The sequence below is a fragment of the Triturus cristatus genome, chromosome 11 (assembly GCF_964204655.1).
Source record: "Triturus cristatus chromosome 11, aTriCri1.1, whole genome shotgun sequence".
NCBI lineage: Eukaryota > Metazoa > Chordata > Amphibia > Caudata > Salamandridae > Triturus > Triturus cristatus.
The window spans coordinates 364,338,380-364,358,938 of NC_140594.1; positions in this window are offsets into that span (position 1 = coordinate 364,338,380).

Consider the following 20,559-nt stretch of genomic DNA (forward strand, 5'->3'; position numbering starts at 1 on the left):
ATCTCGATAAACAGTCGGCTTGCACATTTCTCCAACCCTGAATATACTCTATATTGTAGCAATACTCTTGTAAACGAGATGCTAGCCTGGCTAACCTCGCTGAGCACTTGGCGGCACCTCCCGGTAGCAATACTTTGATGAGAGGTTTGTGATCCGATTTAAGAGTAAATTTGGAGCCCCACAAATAGGTTCTAAAATACTCACAACCCCAAGCAGCCGCTAATGTCTCACGTTCTATAACTGAATAATTTTTTTCAGAATTGGTCAGTGTTCTGGATGCAAATGCTACTGTCTTCTCATGACCATTGTGCAGTTGAGCTAAGACTGCACCTAAACCAGTGGCACTGGCATCTACTGTCAGTACAGATTGGCGTTTAGTATCAAAGGGTGTGAGAATACCTGCCTCACAAATACTTTTCTTTATGTCTTCAAAGCTTATTTGTTGATCTGTACCCCAAACAAAGACGACACCTTTCTTTAACCCCTTCAGCGCTGCGCGGATTCCCGCGCAGTGCTGAAGGATCTGAGCGCGGGCGGGGCCATGACGGAACGGTTCCGTCATAAGCACAGCCCAACCGACGTGCATGACGGAACCGTTCCGTCACAAGCGTCGAAGGGGTTAACAAAGATCTCATACTGGCTGTTTTGGTAGAAAAGTCCTTGACAAACTTTTAATAATATTCGATGAGTCCTAGGAAGGACCTCAGTTTGTCCTTATCCAAGGGAATAGGAGCTAAGTGAATAGCATCTAATAGGTTTTGTTTGGGTTTTACCCCAAGATCCGATATCTCATACCCTAGATAGTCAACTTTATCAACAAAAAATTTACATTTCTCACGTCTAAGGGTTAGGCCAGATTCATTGATTTTGCATAGCGCTTCTCTAAGTGCATAATTGTGTTGATCTACAGTGTCACCAAAAATTAGGATGTCGTCTTGAAAGTAAACAATGTTTTTAACATCTTTAAACAAAACATTCATCATTCTTTGAAAGATGCTAGCGGCAGAACAAAGACCGAATGGCATCCTGGTACACTGAAAAATGCCCTCCATAGTGATAAAGGCTGTGAGTGGCTTGGATTCATCATGTAATTTAATCTGATGATACGCATTTTTTAAATCCAATTTGGAAAAGAATTTACCACCACTTAAAGCCAAAATCAACTCATTAATGTTCGGTAGGGGAAATGTATCAACTACTACATTTTGATTAAGCGACCTCAGGTCAATGCAAAATCTGAATTTTCCATCCGATTTTTCAGTGATGACCACCGGAGAAACCCACAAGGAGCTCTCCACTGGTTCTATCACCCCAGACGTGACCATGTCCTTCAACATGTCTTTAACAGCTTCTCTTGCAACTAAGGGTGTTCTACGCACCTTATGTTGTACAGGAATGGCATTTGACTTTAGAATTATTTTGTGTGCATATCCTTTAAAACAGCCTAGTTCATCCCTGAATACATCTTTCACTTCCTCTAGAATTTTCCCCAACGATGGGTTCTCAATTACCATTACTTGAGTAGGAGCTCTGGGATCAACAATGATTGAGAGATCATACTGGTGCATCCATCCTAGAATAGGTGGACCATCAGTGGCAACATATACTTTACCTTGTATGGATCTGCCACTAAACTCTATAGTAGAATTCATGTAACCTAACAAGTTTATTGTTTCTCCTTGATAGCCCCCAGGATTAATATCTTTGGGTAACAGAGAAACTTCAGACCATGACATATTGTATGTATCCTTTGGAATGATGGTGTACATAGACCCACAGTCCACCATCAATTGTACTGGTTTCCCATTAATTAAAAAATCTGCCTTGGGTCTATTCTTTCTACCTTCTTGTTCGTTAATACTTAATATATTGTCAGTTGGATCATCTACACTTAAGATCTTATCAATATGTTGGATAGGTACACTACTTATACAGGATGGATCAGTGTTAGGAGACATTGCAATGGTATTATCTTCTATTATGGCAACTCTTTGTTTGAAAGACTGCTTGCACATATTAGAAAAATGTCCTCTGCGTCCGCATTTTTTGCAAATTTTACCTACTGCTGGACATTTGGTATAATCTGCATTGTGAAACGAGCTTCCACATCTGTAACACTGCCTAATTTGTTGTCTACCCTTTTGTGAAGCTCTACCTGACTTAAATACTGCAGCAACATCTGATTCATCTTTAGATACGATAGATACACTGTCTGACATATTATCTTGTCTTTTGGTTAATTCACGCATACAATATTGAGATTGTTCAAGGACTTTTGCTATATCTATTGCGTCTTTTAAAGAGGGATTTTTTGCTGCCCAAAGTCGCTCTTGCGTTTTCTTGCATTTGCACTGTACTATTATTTGGTCACGAACTAGTTCGTCCGTCATTGCACCAAACTTGCACTTCAAAGATAATTCACGAAGTTTGGATACAAAATCATCAACAGATTGGTTTTCTTCTTGCTTGTGTATATAAAAATGATACCTATTCATAACTATATTGATTTCTTTAGCAAATCTGGTCTCAAGACGTTTCTTTGCTTCAATGTAAACATCTTCAATGGCATTTCCGTTCGGTAAGGTAGCAAGAGGAAGATATTTGAAGATTCGTTGACCTTCCTTGCCAAGATTGTTCAATAAAAGTGCCTTTTTCCTTGTAGCACTGAACTTAGCACCGTCAAGTGCATCAATATAGTTTTCAAACATGGGTAGCCAATCTTCCCATTCGATGGGTAAAGGTCCCGAAGACGCTAAAAAAATGGGCGGTGAAATTATTGAACCCTGTGATTCCATTGCTGAAGTGCCGTTAAAAATGAAGGTGATCTGATCTAAATTCAATTAATGTGAACAAAGCCCCCCCTTTTTTTTTACAAGTGAGAAGAGCTCACACAAATTCACGAAAATCACCAACAGTCTAGCAAGCGCTTTACTTTTAAAGAAGACACAGTCACTCAAGCTCAATATAATCAAACAGTACCTCGAGGTGAATAAAAGTTCTTAATTTGCGATCGCCGAGCAAAAAAACCGAGTTGCGGTTGTGACACAGGTAAAACGATTGAAGGAATACTCCAAGATGTACTTTACCAAGATGTCTGCCGACAACATCGTTTGAACGTGCTTTCTAGAGGCGATGGAGCGTGTTTCAAAAAGGTACCAGACGTGCTTGAGTTCTTGTTTCACGGGGACGTTGGGCACGCAGGAGAGTTCATGAAGTAATGGAAGCTTCACGCGCCGGAGTGCATGCGCGAATAGTGGCTCGAGCACAAGCACCAACCAACCGCCGACTACTCCTCCCAAAAAAACGCAGAATCTCCGCAATTAGCTCACGCCCAAGATCCGGAGGGACATCTGTGAAGTCTTGACACTCGAAGATCACGCCACGTCTGATCCGATACTAGCCCTCCTCAAGGTCGCATACCGCATGGATTCTGAGCCGCTACCACAGCAGGAACGCTGGCCAACTCGTCGCCAATGTTAAGATGGGTACCTCTAATCATCCGAGGGACACAGGAGTTGAGGTTAGAAGATTCTTTTATTAAAGTTGAGAACCTGCGTTTAAAGTGATGCTCACCCTAGGCCAGCTAGTCTTCAACTGCCTTACACAGAATGCTCCAGGTTCAGGTGGAACGTGGAATGCACTAAACACAGTGCTCTACACTCCATGCCATGAGAGCATTTACATAGTTAGGATTACAACACAGGGATCAGTGCCCCCTAAAGCACAAAGACTTCAAAGCCATTGAGGGGTATATCTATGAGAGCTGAAGCTCCAGAAATTTGGAGAATGGCTTGATCGAGTGTGAACAAGACAGGAGCTACTTTGTGGTAAACAGGAACTTTGCCAAGGAAGAAACAACTGAAGAGACTGAAGGATAGGACTGACCCTTACTGTGTGATCTGGGGCTGGCCTGCAGTTTGATGTTTCAACCAAGGAAAGGCTAAAGGGACTTTGCTGTGTCCCCCTGCTTGAAGGACTTTGCTGTGTACTGTGTCCTGAAGTATCTATCCCTAAGGGCCTGAGTTGAGCTGGCTTCCTGTTTGGAAACACAGGAATTCAAAAGTTTACAGGAGAGTCTCAGCGGTGCTGTGTGAGCGTGCCTGTTGCAGCCTGAGACCCTTGTAAGAACTGCCTGTGATCGTAGGTGCCTGGTGTCCAAGTGAGTCTCAGTGGCACTGTGTGTGCGTGTGCTTTGTGCAGTTTGAGACCTTCAGGAGGATCGGCCTGTGATCGGGGGCACCTGGAGTCCAAGGTAGGATCAGCGACGCAGTGTGCGTGTGCTTTGTGCAGCCTGAACCCCTTTGTGAGGATTGTCCAGTGATGGTGTGCAGCGGAATCCAAGTGAGTCTCATCGACGCTGTGTGCGTTGTGCACCGTGAGACCTTCGTGAGGATTTGCCTTGTTATCGTGTGCACCGGAATCCAAGTGAGTCTCATCGCCGCTGTGTGCGGGTGCGTTGTGCACCAGGAGTCCTTCATGAGGATTTACCTTGTTATCGTGTGCACCGGAGTAAAGTGAGTCTCAGTGACGCTGCGCACGTGATCTTCGTGCAGCCTGAGACTTGTGTGTGGAGTGCCCAGTGATTGTGTACCCGGAGTGAAAGAAGACTCCGTGACACTGTGTGCGTGTGCTTTGTGCCAGCCTGAGATCTTCGTATTTGAAGCAGCCCGACCGGCAGTCCCGGAGGAGCTGAGTTGCCGACCCGAGCCACCATTGCTATTTCACAAAGCTTCATTGGAGGCTCAGCCGCTGGACGAAGAGAGGAGAGTGAGTTTGCACCCCCCAGGTAACGTGTGTCGACTCCTGGGGCGGGGCACGGTGTCAGAGGAAGACTCTCTCGGCCTCTCTCTTGTGTTGGCAGTGCGAGCCTCTGCTTCGGCTCATATCGCGGCCCGTACCGCCAAGGGAGTGGCGGTACAGGGGCCGGAGTGCGAAGCTGCACTTTGGGATTACATCGTACTGTGTTGGGGGCAACTGTGATAGGCTGACTGCAGGTCAGACAGAGAGGCGGAGAGACCACCTAAGGCCTGGTGGTCGGGGCCTGAGTGTATTATGCATTATTCCATTTCGCAGAATGGAGTACCTGACAGTCGTATTACACATTGCATCATTTCTGCATAACGGAGTACCTGATTTGAGTATTACACATTGCATTATTCCTGCATAACAAATTACCTGATTAGTGTATGACACATGGCATTTTATATGCATAACGAACTACCTGATTGTCATATGACGTATTGCCTTGTTTCTGCATAACAAACTACCTGATTAGCGTGTTGCGCATTGCATTATTCCTGCATAACGAATTGCCTGATTAGTGATTACGCATTGCCTTATTTTTGCAGAACGACATATCTGGTGGTTGTATTACGCATTGCATTCTTTTCATTGCAGAGTGTCTGATTGCTATGTTACGTATTACAGTATTTTTACATTGCAAAAGTGCCTGATTCTAGCATTACGAACTGTATGACATGATATTAGGAGTACAGGAGAATGTTTAGAAGTGCTCATTGACATCGCCAGAACTTGCAAGGGCTGGCTGGCCTAACAACCGGCCCGGAGGAATATTACACAACCTCATATGTTGGTTTTATATTGTGTGGTCTTATCGTATATCTTTTTACATAAAGTTTATACTCGTTTTATAAAACTCGTGTGGAGTCTATTTGTGGTGTCATCATTGGGCTATTGTGAGCGTGGTTGTGAATACTTTACACCTTTGCCTTGAGGATAAGCCTGGCTGCTCGTGCCAAGCTACCAAGGGGGTGAGCGGGGCTATCTAAGAAGGTGACCTTCCTTTCCCTGACGTTGGACCGCGGGTCCCTACTTGGCCTAAGGTACCTACCTCAGCCAACCAGGGATCCCGGGTCTAACACTTGGGCTATTATTGGGCTACAACCTATGCAGCCCTAAGTTATACAAAATGGCCAGCCACCTGGCCCGCCCTCCCCTCCTAATCTGCCTAGGGGGCAGACCTCCCTATGCTCGGCTGCTCCCCAAAATCCCATTGAGAGAGAGGTGGGCAGACCAGACTGAGACCAATTTGTGTGTGAAAAAGGCAGCTTTTTTGAAACAGGTGCAAAGTATAATTACATACCTGACAACTGCTTTTTTTCTTTTGTAAACATATTTTATTAGATTTTTCTAGTTTTCAACCCATCAATCATGGCATTTTGCAGTCATACACAATATCGTAGTACATTGAAGTCATCGTACAGTGTACGTGCATTATCATCAACAGTAAGTGTACGACATAGGAATACAACTATCCCATCCCTCCCTCCCTCCCCCAATTTCGTCTAGCACCAACCATCCCTAGCGCTTATGTCAAGGTGTTTCCACGTCTACTCCGGACTGCACACAAGCATTCAAGGGGTATGTATGCACCCTATGGCGCAGGATTCACAAACAATGGAATTCCCTAAACATGGAAACTGGAAAACAGGGGCTAGGTGATAAAACAATTGTTACGTCCGAGCTATCGGCACAGGTGGCGGGGCCAAGGCCCTGAAAGCTTCCAGGATACTATCCCAGGTTAAAGAGATAACTCTTTTGCGCAATTCCCGGCTTCCTCCCGGCGGATGGCAGCGCTCTCCGCTCCACTCCATCTCAATACTTCCCCATGCCAGCCGTAACGTTGGGGGGGTGTAGTCGATTTCCACCGCATCGTAATGGAGTGTTTAGCCAGAAGCAAAGACAGGTCTACAAAGCGAAGTTGCACTTTCTGTGCCTTAGGGCGTTGTATCAGTCCCAAAAGACATACTGCAGGCGTGTCTGGGACGGGGATCTCAACCACAGTTGTAAGCAAGGACAGTACCTCTGACCAATAAGGGGTAAGCACGGGGCACTGCCATAGCATGTGTAGTAAGTCAGCATCCTCTAATTTGCATCTCGGACAGCAGTGTTGTGTGGTCGGAAAAATATGTTGCAAGCAGTGCGGGGTAAGATAGGCTCTGTGTAGAACCATATATTGGATGAATTTGAATTTGGCGTTCCGTGGAATTCTCCTGGGGTATGCCAAAGCTCTGTCCCAGTCCCTATCTGTCAGGTCTGCAGACCATTTATTGCGTAGGTCCGTTAGTGGGATTCTAGTGTGGGTGGTAATGCCTTTGTAAAGCCATTTGGTAAGGTGGCGGCCGTTACCCATCAGGTAGGTCATAAAGACCATTTCGTGGCATGGGGGTTCCCCCCTGTGTGGGGCCCAATGTTTCTTCACACACTGCACAAGTGCAGCATGCAATAGGTACAATGCATACAGGACACCCTGATGCCATGCAAAATTACCATGGTCCATAAGTGTGCCGTCGTCAAATAGGTCACCCACTGTGGTCAGTCCACCCTCCGCCCAAGGAAGCAATCATTGTTTAGTAAGCAGGCCAGTGGGGGTAGGGATCCCAAGAAGTGGTGTAGTGTCAGAGTAGGGAAGGCAGCTACGTGTGTAGTGAGAGGCTTTTTTCCAATAAGTAAGCTCCATGCGCAAGAGCAGCGGGCCATCCGCCGGGATCCTAGCCTGCGGGAGCAGCAGTGTGTGGAGCCGCCCCTGGTCTACATCAGCTGGGGAAAAATCTATTTCCTGTAAGTTGCGCCCTGCCAGCCAATAAGATAGCCATTGCAATTGGCTCGCATAGCAGTATGCTCGGAAGTCTGGGGCACCCAGCCTGCCCTTATCAGTGTCTAATTGTAACTTGGTCAGCCCAACCCTGCCGCGGCCATTACCCCAGATCAAAGCGGAGAGTGTAGTGTTCAGGAAGTTGATCATCGGGGTCGGGATCACAACCCATAAGTTGGTAAAAATATATAAAAGCCGGGGCAGGACTACAATTTTCGAGATCGCTACTCGGCCCATCACCGAGAGTGGTAGGGAGGACCAGAAAGTGACCTGGGAGCGGAGCGAGCGTACAGCCGTGCCCAGATTACCCTCAATGAGGTCTGGCGCTGATCGGTAAATCTGTATGCCTAAATATCTAAAAGTGTGTGCGGCAACAGTTAAGGAATGGAGGCCAAACTGAACCGTCTCTGGGCGATCCCCCTGCCGGAAAAAGAAGGCATAAGACTTACTGTCATTGATTTTAAGGCCTGAAAGCCGCGCAAAAGAATCAAAAATGCTTGGGAGAGGTGAGAGAGATGCGAGGTCAACAGCGTACAGAATAATGTCGTCCGCAGATGCGGAAATTACATGTGTCGTCTGCCCCAGGCGGATCCCCTGTTGCGTCGCCGATAGCCGCACCCTAAGGGCCAAAGGCTCCAGGGCTAGCACAAAAAGCAGGGGGAATAGGGGGCATCCCTGGCGGGTGCCTTTACCAACCGGGTACTCCTTTGAGATATGCCGTCCTGTGCGGGCCCGCGCTGTGGGGTCCGTATATAAAAGCCTCACCCACTTTAAATAATCCGGGGGTATACCAAAGCGTTCTAGTGCTCGGAACATGTAGTCCCACCGGAGCGTATCAAATGCTTGTCTCAAATCTAGGGTGACACATCCAGCGTTGGCTCTTTACTTGGGGGTGGCTGCCATGACATGAAACGACCTCCTGATATTAAGCGAGGTGCACCACGCTGGCACAAAGCCGCATTGGTCTGGGTGAATGAGCTTGTGCACATATGGGAGCAGGCAGCTAGCAAGCACCTTACTCAATATTTTATATTCGGTGGTGAGTAGGGACAATGGTCTGTATCCGGACAGGTCCATCGACGGACGTCCTGGTTTGAAGAGAGATACTACCAGTGCCTGTCTAGTAGAGTGGGGCAGGTACCCTGAGGACAGCGCGGCTTTGTACAAGCTCTCTAGTTGCGGCACCAGAGTGTCTGAAAAAGTGGCAAAGAATTCAGCCGGGAGGCCGTCCAAACCTGGGGCCTTATTCCGGGGTAAGGCCCTGATGGCCGCCTTAATTTCGTTCCTTGTAATCGGGCCAGAGAGAGCATCCTGCCCCGATTTGTCCAATTGTAGAAACTGCACATCAGCTAAAAAGGCGTCAAGAGCCTCTTCCACCAAGGGGGGGGTGCCCGGTATAGAGCCTGGTAGTAGTCGCAAAAGGCCGCATTAATGTCCTGCTGCGTATGTACTGTGTCCCCGCTGCTAGTGATAATACCATGGATCGGGGAATGTAGGGGGTCATCCCTGAGTATGCGTGCTAATAGCGGGCCCGCCTTGTCCGCGTCAGCATGTCTCGCGTGCGTATAGGCGGTATAGTCTATGTGCCTAAGCATATCCAGCAACTCTGCATGTTGTATTCGGGCGTCTTGTAGAAGCGTTCCCTTTGTGGGGTCAGTCGCTGTAGCCTGTTCAAGACTATTTAGAGAGTTTTCTACCGCTTTCAAGTTATTATGACCTGGCAACTGCTTTACAAAACTAAAACCCTGCTATACATCCGATGACTGACCCCTGACCTCGCCCCTACGACCCCCTCAAATATGCTCCCACCCTGTCATTAACATATTAACAATATTACAATGTGTTGCAGTCTACAACTGCACCTTAAACTACCTGCCTACCCTTTTCCTGCCCATGTTCCCAACTTCCAATGCTAACCAAAAACTCCTGCCAACCCAGGCCAACTTTTCAAACACCAACTTTTCAAACACCGCCACCAAGAAAAAAGGGGTGGGGGTGACCACTAACCCTTTTTTCTGCCCCCCCTTCTGGTTCACTCCAATGGCCTTCTGCCCGTATGCCTCTGCACATTTACCTTCCTGGCCAAAACCTCCCTGACCTCCAGAAGATATAGATCCATTCCCATCCTTGAAAGAATTCAACCGCATCAAAAGGAATTTCTGTATGCCAAACCTCTACAAAAATGTGCCATTTCGATATTCAATTTCCCTCTGGCCCTTTCCACTTCACCTGGGTTGACCGCTCCCCGCCACACCCTACGAGGCACAAACTCAGTCCATAAGACAAAACAACCTGCCCACTGTTCCTTAATCAATGCCAAATCTCTCTTCATGCTCCGCATCAAAACAAAACCCTTTCCTTTACACAGGTCATTATTCCCTAAGAGTAACATCAGTATTTCGGGGCACTTACCGCCCACCATCAAACTATTTAAACAAGGGATCAGCTCTTTCCAGCTCATTCCCCCTTTGCCTTTCCAAACAACTTTTAAGCAGGCGTTCATAAAACCCAAATAGTGCCCGAAATTGCACTGTCGAGCCTGTACTTGGGCCCATTTCACGAAAGAGTGCCCCACAACCCAAATAGTCATCTCCTCTGCCTGGGGGCCAGACATAGAACCGGAAACAAGATAGATCAGCATGAATTTCATACATTGTTAGACACTGCGCCTGCAACCCCTTCCTCCCTTTTCATGTAGCACTTCTAACAGTCCGATGACCAGTGCCCCAGCCGCATGTCTCCTTGACCCCAACCTCTGTTATTCACTTCTGACGCTGCACCAATGTAGAAAGAGTGGGTCTGAGAGGGCAAGTTAGTGTAGGGTCAGCTGCCGGTAGCAATACCCATTTACCCAGCCCCGTCTGGTCTGTTTTAGACTTCTGTAACCATATCTGCACACACGAACTGCGCAGGACCATGTCTTGCCAAGTTACACCCCCACCCTTTTTATTGCCCAGTGGCTCTGATACCCTGAAGGCCCCAAAGAACATTCACACCATCAGCGTTGAGAACATACGAGTCTCAAAATCATCGTGACAAATCTCCAGCAGAATCGCCAGCACCCGACCCAACAATCACCAAGACAATGGCTTCCTCCGATGTTTCCCTAGACTATGATCCCTGGCCCATCCCTCTAACATTCTCGTTCTTAGTTCACCTGCTTTCGACGGGTAGCCCCATAGTAGCTTACCCATGAAGGCAATACCCGCTAGTTTCCCTGCGATCGTGACCCTCGACAAGCCCTTGTCAATGAGGTCCAAAATGAATTGTATGATATCTTCTGCCCGCCGCCAACCCTCTACCTGCTGCTGGACGCCCGACAGCAAGAACTCTTTCCAGGCTAAACTGTAGGCTACCCTGGTGGATATCGCTAGCGACCCTACCACCAGTTGTAGCATCCTGTGTTGCCTACGTACCACAAATGCGGCGGTATTGGCGTCAGGGTCCTGGCGGCGTCCTTGGCTAGCCCACGGAATCTCCCCCACTGTGAAGGAGACAAAGCATCCGCTATGTCATTGTCCACACCCGGGACATGTAATGCCCTGAAAGCTATGTTGTCGCGAATTGCCCAGAACAAAGACTCTCAACAACTTCAAAACCTAATCATCCCTTTCCGACTGGTGATTCACTATCTCTACTACTACCATGTTATCTACCCGGAAAAGAACCTTCTTGTGTGCCAGTTGTTCCCCCCCCACAGTGTCATTGCTACCACCAAAGGAAAGAACTCTAGAAACGCTATGCTCCTGCCTTCGTCCCTCCAGTGTAACGGCCATTGTTCCGCGCACCACCTCCCCTGCCAGAACAAGCCAAACCTGTGCTGCCCGCTGCATCTGAAAAGATTTGCATGTCCCACATTAAGTCTTCCTCTCTTGCAAGCTGAATCCCGTTGAAGGACTGCAAACACACCTTCCACATTGCCAAATCCTCCTTCACACCGGCGGAGAACCGCACGATGATGGTGAGGTAAATGTTGTCCCAACAGTGCCTGCCCCAATCTCCTACAGAAAGTCCTCCCTGCTCTCAATGCTCTGCACGCAAAGTTGAGATGACCCAACAGGACCTGTATCTCCTTAACCTTCATTTTGTCCCGTGCTAACATGTCTCTTAACAGGTCGAGCATTTTCTTTTTCTTATCCTCTGGTAAGCGTGCCTGCATTTCCACAGTGTCAATCTCGATTCCGTGCTGGAGCCCATTGTCTTTTCTGGTGCCAAAGGCACACCAAGTTCCCTCATCAGCTCTTGGAAATTTTCCAGTGCTTCTTTGCATTCCGCGGAGCCAGGGGAGCCCACAAAGAAACAATCATCCAGATAATGCGTCACCAACTGGTGCCCTGTGTGCTGTGAAAACAGCCACTGCAAGAATGTACTGAAACACTCAAATAATGCGCATGACATAGAGCAGCCCTTTGGTAATACTTTGTCCACGTACCATTTTTCGTCTAAATGGATACCCAGAAGATTCCATTCATCTGGATGGACTGGAAGCAAACGGAAAGCTGATTTAATGTCGCATTTTGCCATTGGTGCAGTTTTGCCGCCTATCACGACCAGTGACATTAGCAATGGCAACCAATGTGATATGACACTGCGACCGCTCCTTCATCGATGAAATCACTGACTGAACTCCCCTCTGGCCATGATGAGTGCTGGATCAGCCTGAATTGCCCTGGCTTCTTCTTCGGAACCACCCCGATGGGGGAAACCATCAACTCATCTATTGGCCAGTCCTTTAATGGCCTCGCCCTCCTCCCCTCCTTTACTTCTTTGTCCAATTTCTCTTGCACTATCTGGCCTCGCCCTCCTCACCTCCTTTACTTCTTACTCCTTATTTTTATCTTGATTATCACAAATCAGTATCTTCCTAAGTTATTTGGTATGGGTGCAGCATGTGCATAGCTGCCAAGTTTCCCAAGTCCATGTGTGATAAAGGTTACAAGCCCCAGAATTCAAAGAAAAACAGGAATGGAGCAGCACATCACGCATAGACCAAGGAAACTTGGCAGAGTTGCATGTGCATTTAACACATATATATCTGCAACTTTCTATTTGGAATAACTTTGGTGCCGATTGACGAATCTTCGTGAAATTTTCCATACTTTTGGCCAGCTCCGGTCCGCTCCTATCCCGAAAGTTTCACAGTGATTCGTCAAGCGGGGGTCGAGAAAAAAGGGGGGTCCCAAAACGCGTTTTCCCCATGCATTTTCCCATAGGACCTTTAGCCGCAGCTACAGCCCGAACTGCTGAACGGAATTACACCAAATTTGGCAAAGAGGTAGTCCTCAGTTCAGACTTTTGCTTAAATGGTGTAAATCCGTTCAGTAGTTCCTGAGAAAATTAGAGTTAAACGTACATATATTTCTATGGCCTAGGAGGATCCGCGCACCCTCCCGATCACAAGCTGAATTTTAATTGGCTGCCAACACTCTGAATCAGGAAGTGTCGGCAGCCATCTTGTGCCTCGGTAGAACCAAGGCACAAGAAAGGCAAAAAAAACAACGCAAAACGGGGGCAGGGTAGAAACACCCTGACCCCCTAGGCCTGCTCAGGGGGTCCCACAAGGACCCCCCCAAGGCCAATTTTTTTTTTTTATACGGGAGGATGCGTGCTGGATGAGCGCATCCTCCCGATAGAAAAATAAAATTCAGCGTGGGCTCCCGCGTGTTAGAGATCGTGCTTCATGTACTCTTTTGCTATGTAAAACACAGGAAAACTCCAAGTCCCAGAATGCTTTGCCTTAGGGAGTACCTTGTATGCCTTCCCATGCTGCTTTACACCAGATCATGTGACTACCGCCGGCATATAGGATGCCTGCTCATTCCCAACAGTGCTTGGCCTCACTTCCTGTATTAGGACCACGCCCCTGTTTCCAGTGTGGAGCTTTCCTTGACCGGTTCCTCGTTTGCATATTGTTCACCGAGCTTTTGGAATCTATGTTCAAAGGACTGAGACAGCGAGAGTCTGCAGAACCGTGAGTGCGCTGCATATTGCCTTAAAAACCTGTTCGATCTCTGTTATTTACGAGCTTCGTAATTCAACATTGTGGAGCTTCTTGTCAACTAGCTCCGAGGAGCCCTAGTGGGATAGTTTGCCATCTACTCTATCTAAGCCATCAGCGCTGACTTCACGCTGAATTGTACTTGGACCCGTAGCGTGAGGAACGCTGGTTTGGAATCTTGCCGTTTGTGCTTATACAGTGAGCGCTGGTTTCACGCGTATCACAGTACCCCTTGAACTCTCTCGCGCTAGTACGCGCTGTTGCACTCTCGGCGACCTTCAGAGCTGTTAGAAGGTATTTGTGGAGGACCTATCACCTTCTTTATGTTTTACGAATGAATTAGAAGGTTCGAAGCCTTCGGGACGGATAGTCCTGTTTCTTTATTTGCCTTCCAAGAGATCAACACTGAGAAAGGACTAGTTTGAAATAAAGACTGCTTGTGCTAATGGACATACAACACAACGCATTATAAGACGCTGTAGATATACTTTGTTTTGTGAACGTGTTACAGCCAACTTCACCTCTACTGGACTCCACCCGCCTTCTTTATCCTTGGTGACCCCATAAAGGAGTTGGCGTTTCTTATTTTGAGTCCTCCTTCATTTCCCAGGTCTATTGTGTGAGTATGGGGAGGCATATAATGTAAGGAATATAGCTTGGAGGGAAGGGTCACAAGGGGAGACGTCTTATACCTGTCTTGTTGTTTTCTTTTTGTCTTTCTGTAGGTATCCTGACACCCTTACCTGACATCCCTGTAGAAGACCTGGTGGTCCTTTCTGGTCTCTTCGCCCTCTAGGGGGTCTAGGTCTCTTATAGTGTATTTATACATATAGGAGGCTGGACCCTGTGAGAGCGAAAAGACTCTCTCTTCGCTCCTGTGGATCTCGGACTCTCTGTCGTGGACACAGAACCGGACACCGCGCTGAATATGCTAATTTGCCCCCGGGGGAATAATAAAATAAGTGTGGGGGGTCCCAATCTCCCCCCACACTGCCCTGGGGTTTGCCACCCCCCGGGGCTCTAACATAGTATATGCGGGGGGCTCACGGCCCCCCCGCAGCCCCAGGGACCGCCACCCCCGGGGCTTCTTGAAAATGGCTGGGGGGCTCTCAGCCCCCCAGCCCCGAGAACCACCACCCCCCGGGGCTTGAAAAAATTTGGTGTGGGGGGCTCTCAGGCCCCCCAGCCCCGGGGACCGCCACCCCCCACGGCAACTTGAAAATGTGGGAGGGGGGACACGCGGCCCCCCTCCTGGAGCCTTGTATGGGCCCTGGGGACCGCCACCCCCCAGGGCCTGCTCCTGCAGTGTCCCGGGGTGCCCACCCCTGGGACACTGCTGTTTGCAATGGCAGGGCGGGAGCCTCGCGGCTCCCACCCTGCCGTTGCAAACTGCTTTGCTTCATTGAAGCGAGAGCAGGGAAACCTGCTCTCGCTTCAATGAAGCAAAGCAGATTGCTTTTCCACATGGGGAGCAGCATGTTAGCTGCTCCCCATGTGGAAAAGCAATGCCGGCTACCGCAGGACGCGGGGAGCCGGCTGAGACCATGGGGGGATTGGGGACCACCCCACGGTCCCCAACGAAGAGGGCCAGCCCGGGTGTATGGTGTCCCCGGGGCTAGTATTGGCCCGGGAGGGATGCCACGCGGCCACTGAAAAAACCATCGGTTTCAGGCCTGATATAGTTAGGAATTAGCATTTAAAAAAACCTTAGAAATTCACTGAAAAAGCAATAGGTTTTAGGGGTGTTATAGTTAGCTGGACATTCCACTTGAACAAAACCATTGAAATTCCTCCGATATAGTTAGTTGTACTAACTACATCTCGCGTGCACGCAATCCACTGCTGATGATGTCACAAATCACATCATTCATGACATGGTCAGTGACATCACTGATGACATCCAAATTACATCACTGATGACATCCACGTGACAGTCAGAAATACCTCATCATACACTAGTATAACCTTTCATCACTCACTGTAAAATACAGAGTGCCAGATGTGAAACCATTGACACACCAATACAAGTTTCTAAACACCCACTCAGTGATTCCTAGATCTATACACACATCTAATCACTTACCTATAGATTCACTCATACATGCTGTCAATGATCAATAGAACACTATCAAATATACTTATACAGCTATATCGACATTACACACCAGCACACAGCCTAATCACTTATGAAGTCATCCTACTCACTTATGCAAACAATGGATCATACTTACTTTTGCTTAGCTATACACTTGTAAAAACACCGCTTCATCTATTCATATAGATAATAACTCATACTTAGTGTGTTATAAAAACACTATTACAAGTATACAGTTATCCATTCAGTCACTCATACAATCACTGAGTCTTATGTATACTTATTTATATACAAGAACTGACACATACACTGGCTTTTATTTTTCTAGTTTGTTGGACATGTACCATTGAGACATATATTGGCTCTTCACCACACCCATAAAGATATTCACTCACCCAAACAACTGTTATAACATGTAGTTTTAACTTCAGATACCTACTGAATCAACTATTCACACATCTTTGGGCAGTCACACACTCCCCACTGAACCACACACACATTCACTCTCCCATACAAATACTCAGTTAACTAATCAATAAATAATATAGACTTTCACATAGCTAGTAACCAACTGGTGCAGCAGTTTACACAACAACTGACAAAGTGATACAGATATTCACACAGTTTCGTCACTATCCACTATATTTAGTGAGACACTATAAATTAGTCAAGTAAACAGTCAATCACACTGCTACTAAATCCTCCATCCAGATATTTATATATACACTCCTTCTTCAATGCAAATTGCTATATATATATATATGTAACACATATTTATATAACAAACCAAACCACATTCACTGGATGATGTCATCAGTGAGGTCATTTGAGATGTCATCAGTGATGTCACTGACCATGTCATGAATGATGTAATATGTGACATCATCAGCAGTGGATTGCGTGCGCGCGAGATGTAGTTAGTACAACTAACTATATCGGAGGAATTTCAATGGTTTTGTGCGAGTGAAATGTCCAGCTAACTATAACACCCCTAAAACCTATTGTTTTTTCAGTGAATTTCTATGGTTTTTTTAAATGCTAATTCCTAGCTATATCAGGCCTGAAACCTATGTTTTTTTCAGCGAAACAAACAGTTGCTTGCTGTAAGAAGGCCCACACAGGTAAGTCGGTTTACACCTCTTTATTCTGTTGGAAGGAACACAATCTCCAAACATCAACTGTGCCTCGCAATGGTGATTTGACTCGCCCAATGCGTTTCGTGAAAACACTTCATCAGGAGCTAGGCATCACAGGAAACAAAGTCACGGCAAAATTCATTGCAACAATTTAAATGAAGTGTCTCCGCCTCAGTGAGCGTGGCTACTAGCATAGCCTGCTGGATCTTGTGGTGCAATGCGTATTCCTACAGTGAGGCGCCGCGCACTTGCTCACTAAGTATTCATGAGATTTCATCCCAAGTGGATTGCGATGACAAACAGTGATGTAGGAAATGCCAATCCATCCTCCCAACGGCATACCTGTCTTCACGCTGCAGTGTCGGTTGGCGCTGCAGCCAGTTTGCACCGAGGCACAGCAGGGCCTTCTCGCAGCACAGGCTGGGCCGCTAATATCCAAAACAAACAGTTGCCTGCTGTAAGAAGGCCCACACAGGTAAGTCGGTTTACGCCTCTTTATTCTGTTGAAAGGAACACAATCTCCAAACATCAACTGTGCCTCGCAGTGGTGATTTGACTCGCCCAACGCGTTTCGTGAAAACACTTCATCAGGGGTTAGGCATCACAGGAAACAACTTACCTGTGTGGGCCTTCTTACAGCAGGCAACTGTTTGTTTTATATATATATATATATATAATTCACTGAAAAAACCATAGGTTTCAGGGGTGTTATAGTTAGCTGGACTTTTCACTTGTACAAAACCATTGAAATTCCCCCGTTATAGTTAGTTCAGCTAACTATAACTCGCGCGCCCGCAATGCACTGCTGATGACGTCACATATTACATCACTCATGACATGGTCAGTGACATCACTCATGACATCACTGATGACATCTCAAATGACATCACTGATGACATCACTGATGACATCATCCAGTGAATGTGTGTTATTCTGAAAATTAAATATGTTTTATATATGTATATCTCAAGGTCGATGGAAGAATAAATGGGTATATAAGTGTCTAAATGGATGATTTGTTTTTGAAAAATTGATTGTGTAACTGACTGATTAAGTGTATCATAGTGAATACATGGCTTAGTGAGTAATGTTTAAATATGTAAATATCTGTATCAGTCTCTCACTTTGTGTATAAGTGGCTGCATGGGTTGGTGAGTAGCTACATGGGTGTCTATATAGGTTATTAGTTGGTTTTTTGAGTATCAGTCTGAGTGTCTGCATGGTTCGGTGGGGGTATTACGTAGTGCATAGGTGCATGAATGAGTGACTCACTGTTTGTATGTGTTGAACACAGTATGTGTGCAGGACTGTATGGGTGGATGAGTGTGTGTATGGGTGTGTTAGTGAGTGAATGACTGTCTCAATAGTGTCTTTATGAGTAACTACATATGTTTTAAACTAGTATATGTGACTATTGGTGTATATATGTGAGTATATGTGAGAGTGAGAGATTGAAAGAGTTCCTGTATGAATAAGTATGTGTTTCTATAAGTGATTGTTTAAAAGACTAAGTATGTGTAAGTTTCCGTAGAAGTAAGTGTGGTGGTGTGTGTATAACTGTATATGCAAGTAAATGTATGTTTGATTCTTTATTAGCATGAGTGACTATGTGTGTGAGTAACTATGGATGAGTGGCATTGTGTAACAGGATGTATAGGTGTATGAGTACATATGATGAGTGAGTACATGTATGAGTGACTGTATTGGACTGTTGGTGAATGAGTGGATGTGTATGTGGATCTTAGAATTACTGAAGAGGTTGTTGTAACTGGTATTGGTATGTCCATTGTTTTGAAAATTTTAGTCTCTATTTTTGAATGTGTGTATCAAAGGTTATATTAGGGTGAGAGGAGGTCTGCCACTCTATCACAAGGATGATGTCATCAGTGATGTCATCAGTGATGTCATTTGAAATGTCATCAGTGATGTCATGAGTGATGTCACTGACCATGTCATGAGTGATGTAATATGTGACGTCATCAGCAGTGCATTGCGGGCGCGCGAGTTATAGTTAGCTGAACTAACTATAACGGGGGAATTTCAATGGTTTTGTACAAGTGAAAAGTCCAGCTAACTATAACACCCCTGAAACCTATGGTTTTTTCAGTGAATTTCTGAGGTTTTTTAAATGCTAATTCCTAACTATAACGTGCCTGAAACCTATGGTTTTTTCTGTTAATTTCAAAGGTTTTTTAAATGCTAATTTCTAACTATGCCTACAGAGATAGGACATGTGAAGAAAGAAGAAAAAATGCACAGAAAGAAACAAAAGAAGTGCAGAAAGAAGCAACAGAAGTCCTCAAATACGAAGATAAGTGCAGGAAGAAGGATAACGTGCAGAAAGAACAAAAAGAAGAGCAGAAAGAAGCCTTGTTGCAAAATCATCCTGTACCCTCAACTTTTTCAGACGGATACTGGTGGTAACTGAGTCTGACTAACCAGTCCTAGAGCCAGTGCTATGTTAAAAGACACTTAGAATACAGTGAAAACACCTACATACACTAGGGAACATTATGCGTTGGGGTCCCCCTGTGATTAGCCTTACCTCCTCTATAAGCCCCTAGTATATAATAGGGCATGGGGATTAAAACTACCTCTTAAAACAGGTCACAGGGCGTTTTTGCACACGTTAACTCAGGCCCCGTCCCCTCCTTTCACCATTGTGTAAACACGCCCTGTGTCCGTTTTTAGTTGGGAGATTAAGTTCATTTGAGTCCTGAGGGTCCCTAGGGTCCAACTAGCCCACTAGGTACCTCCAGTAAGTGCCACAGAGCTGCGTTGCAGAGAGGTGTAAAAAGTGGCACGGCCTGGACCACCTCTCTGCAATGCAGCTCAGTGGCGCTTACTGGAAGCACTTGGTGGGCTAGTTAGCCCCCAGGGGCCCTCAGTATTGAAGGGAAATTATATCCCCAATTTAAAACGTGCCATGGTGCGTGTTTGCACACGTCACCTCAGGCCCCGTCCCCTCCCTTCACCACTGTGTAAACGCGCCCTGTGGCTGTTCTAAGTTGAGAGATTAAGTCCCCTTGAATCCTAAGGGTCCCTAGGGTCACACTAGACCACTAGGTACCTCCAGTAAGCGCCACAGAGCTGCGTTGCAGAGAGGTGTAAAAAGGGGCTTGGCCTCAGAACACCTGTCTGCAGCGCAGCTCCCTGGCGCATACTGGAGATGCCTGTTGGGGGCGCGTTTGCAGAGTGCTGCATGGAGGGGGCATGGCCTCCGGCACGATGCCAGTCTTTTATTTATTTTATTTTTTTAAGAAGGGGGGCTGTGTGGTTCCCCTTCTTATTCTAATTTATTGGCCCTGATGACCCCATCCCCCAGGGCCTGTCTCCTAATTATATTTTTTTGACCCCAATCCCCAGGGCCGGCCACTGTTTTTTATTATTTTTAAAAAATATATATTTATAGACACACCTAGGACATGCTGGACAAACCGTACGTACCTATCACCATGACGATTTGCGTGATATTCATTAAAAGGCGACTATGCATGCAATTAATCCACGTGGAATGTATTTACACCACTAGTGAAGCTCTGACATGTCTGATGCTCTACCGTGCCTAATCCCGGTAGACACCCTTGTCGTTTATTTATACAAACATGGGTAGCTATTGACGGGCACATTTAATACACATGCACACCAAGCCATTCAAAGGGGATTCGACAAAAATTCGACCAAAACTATGCAAGAAACCCCCCTCACAGTTAAT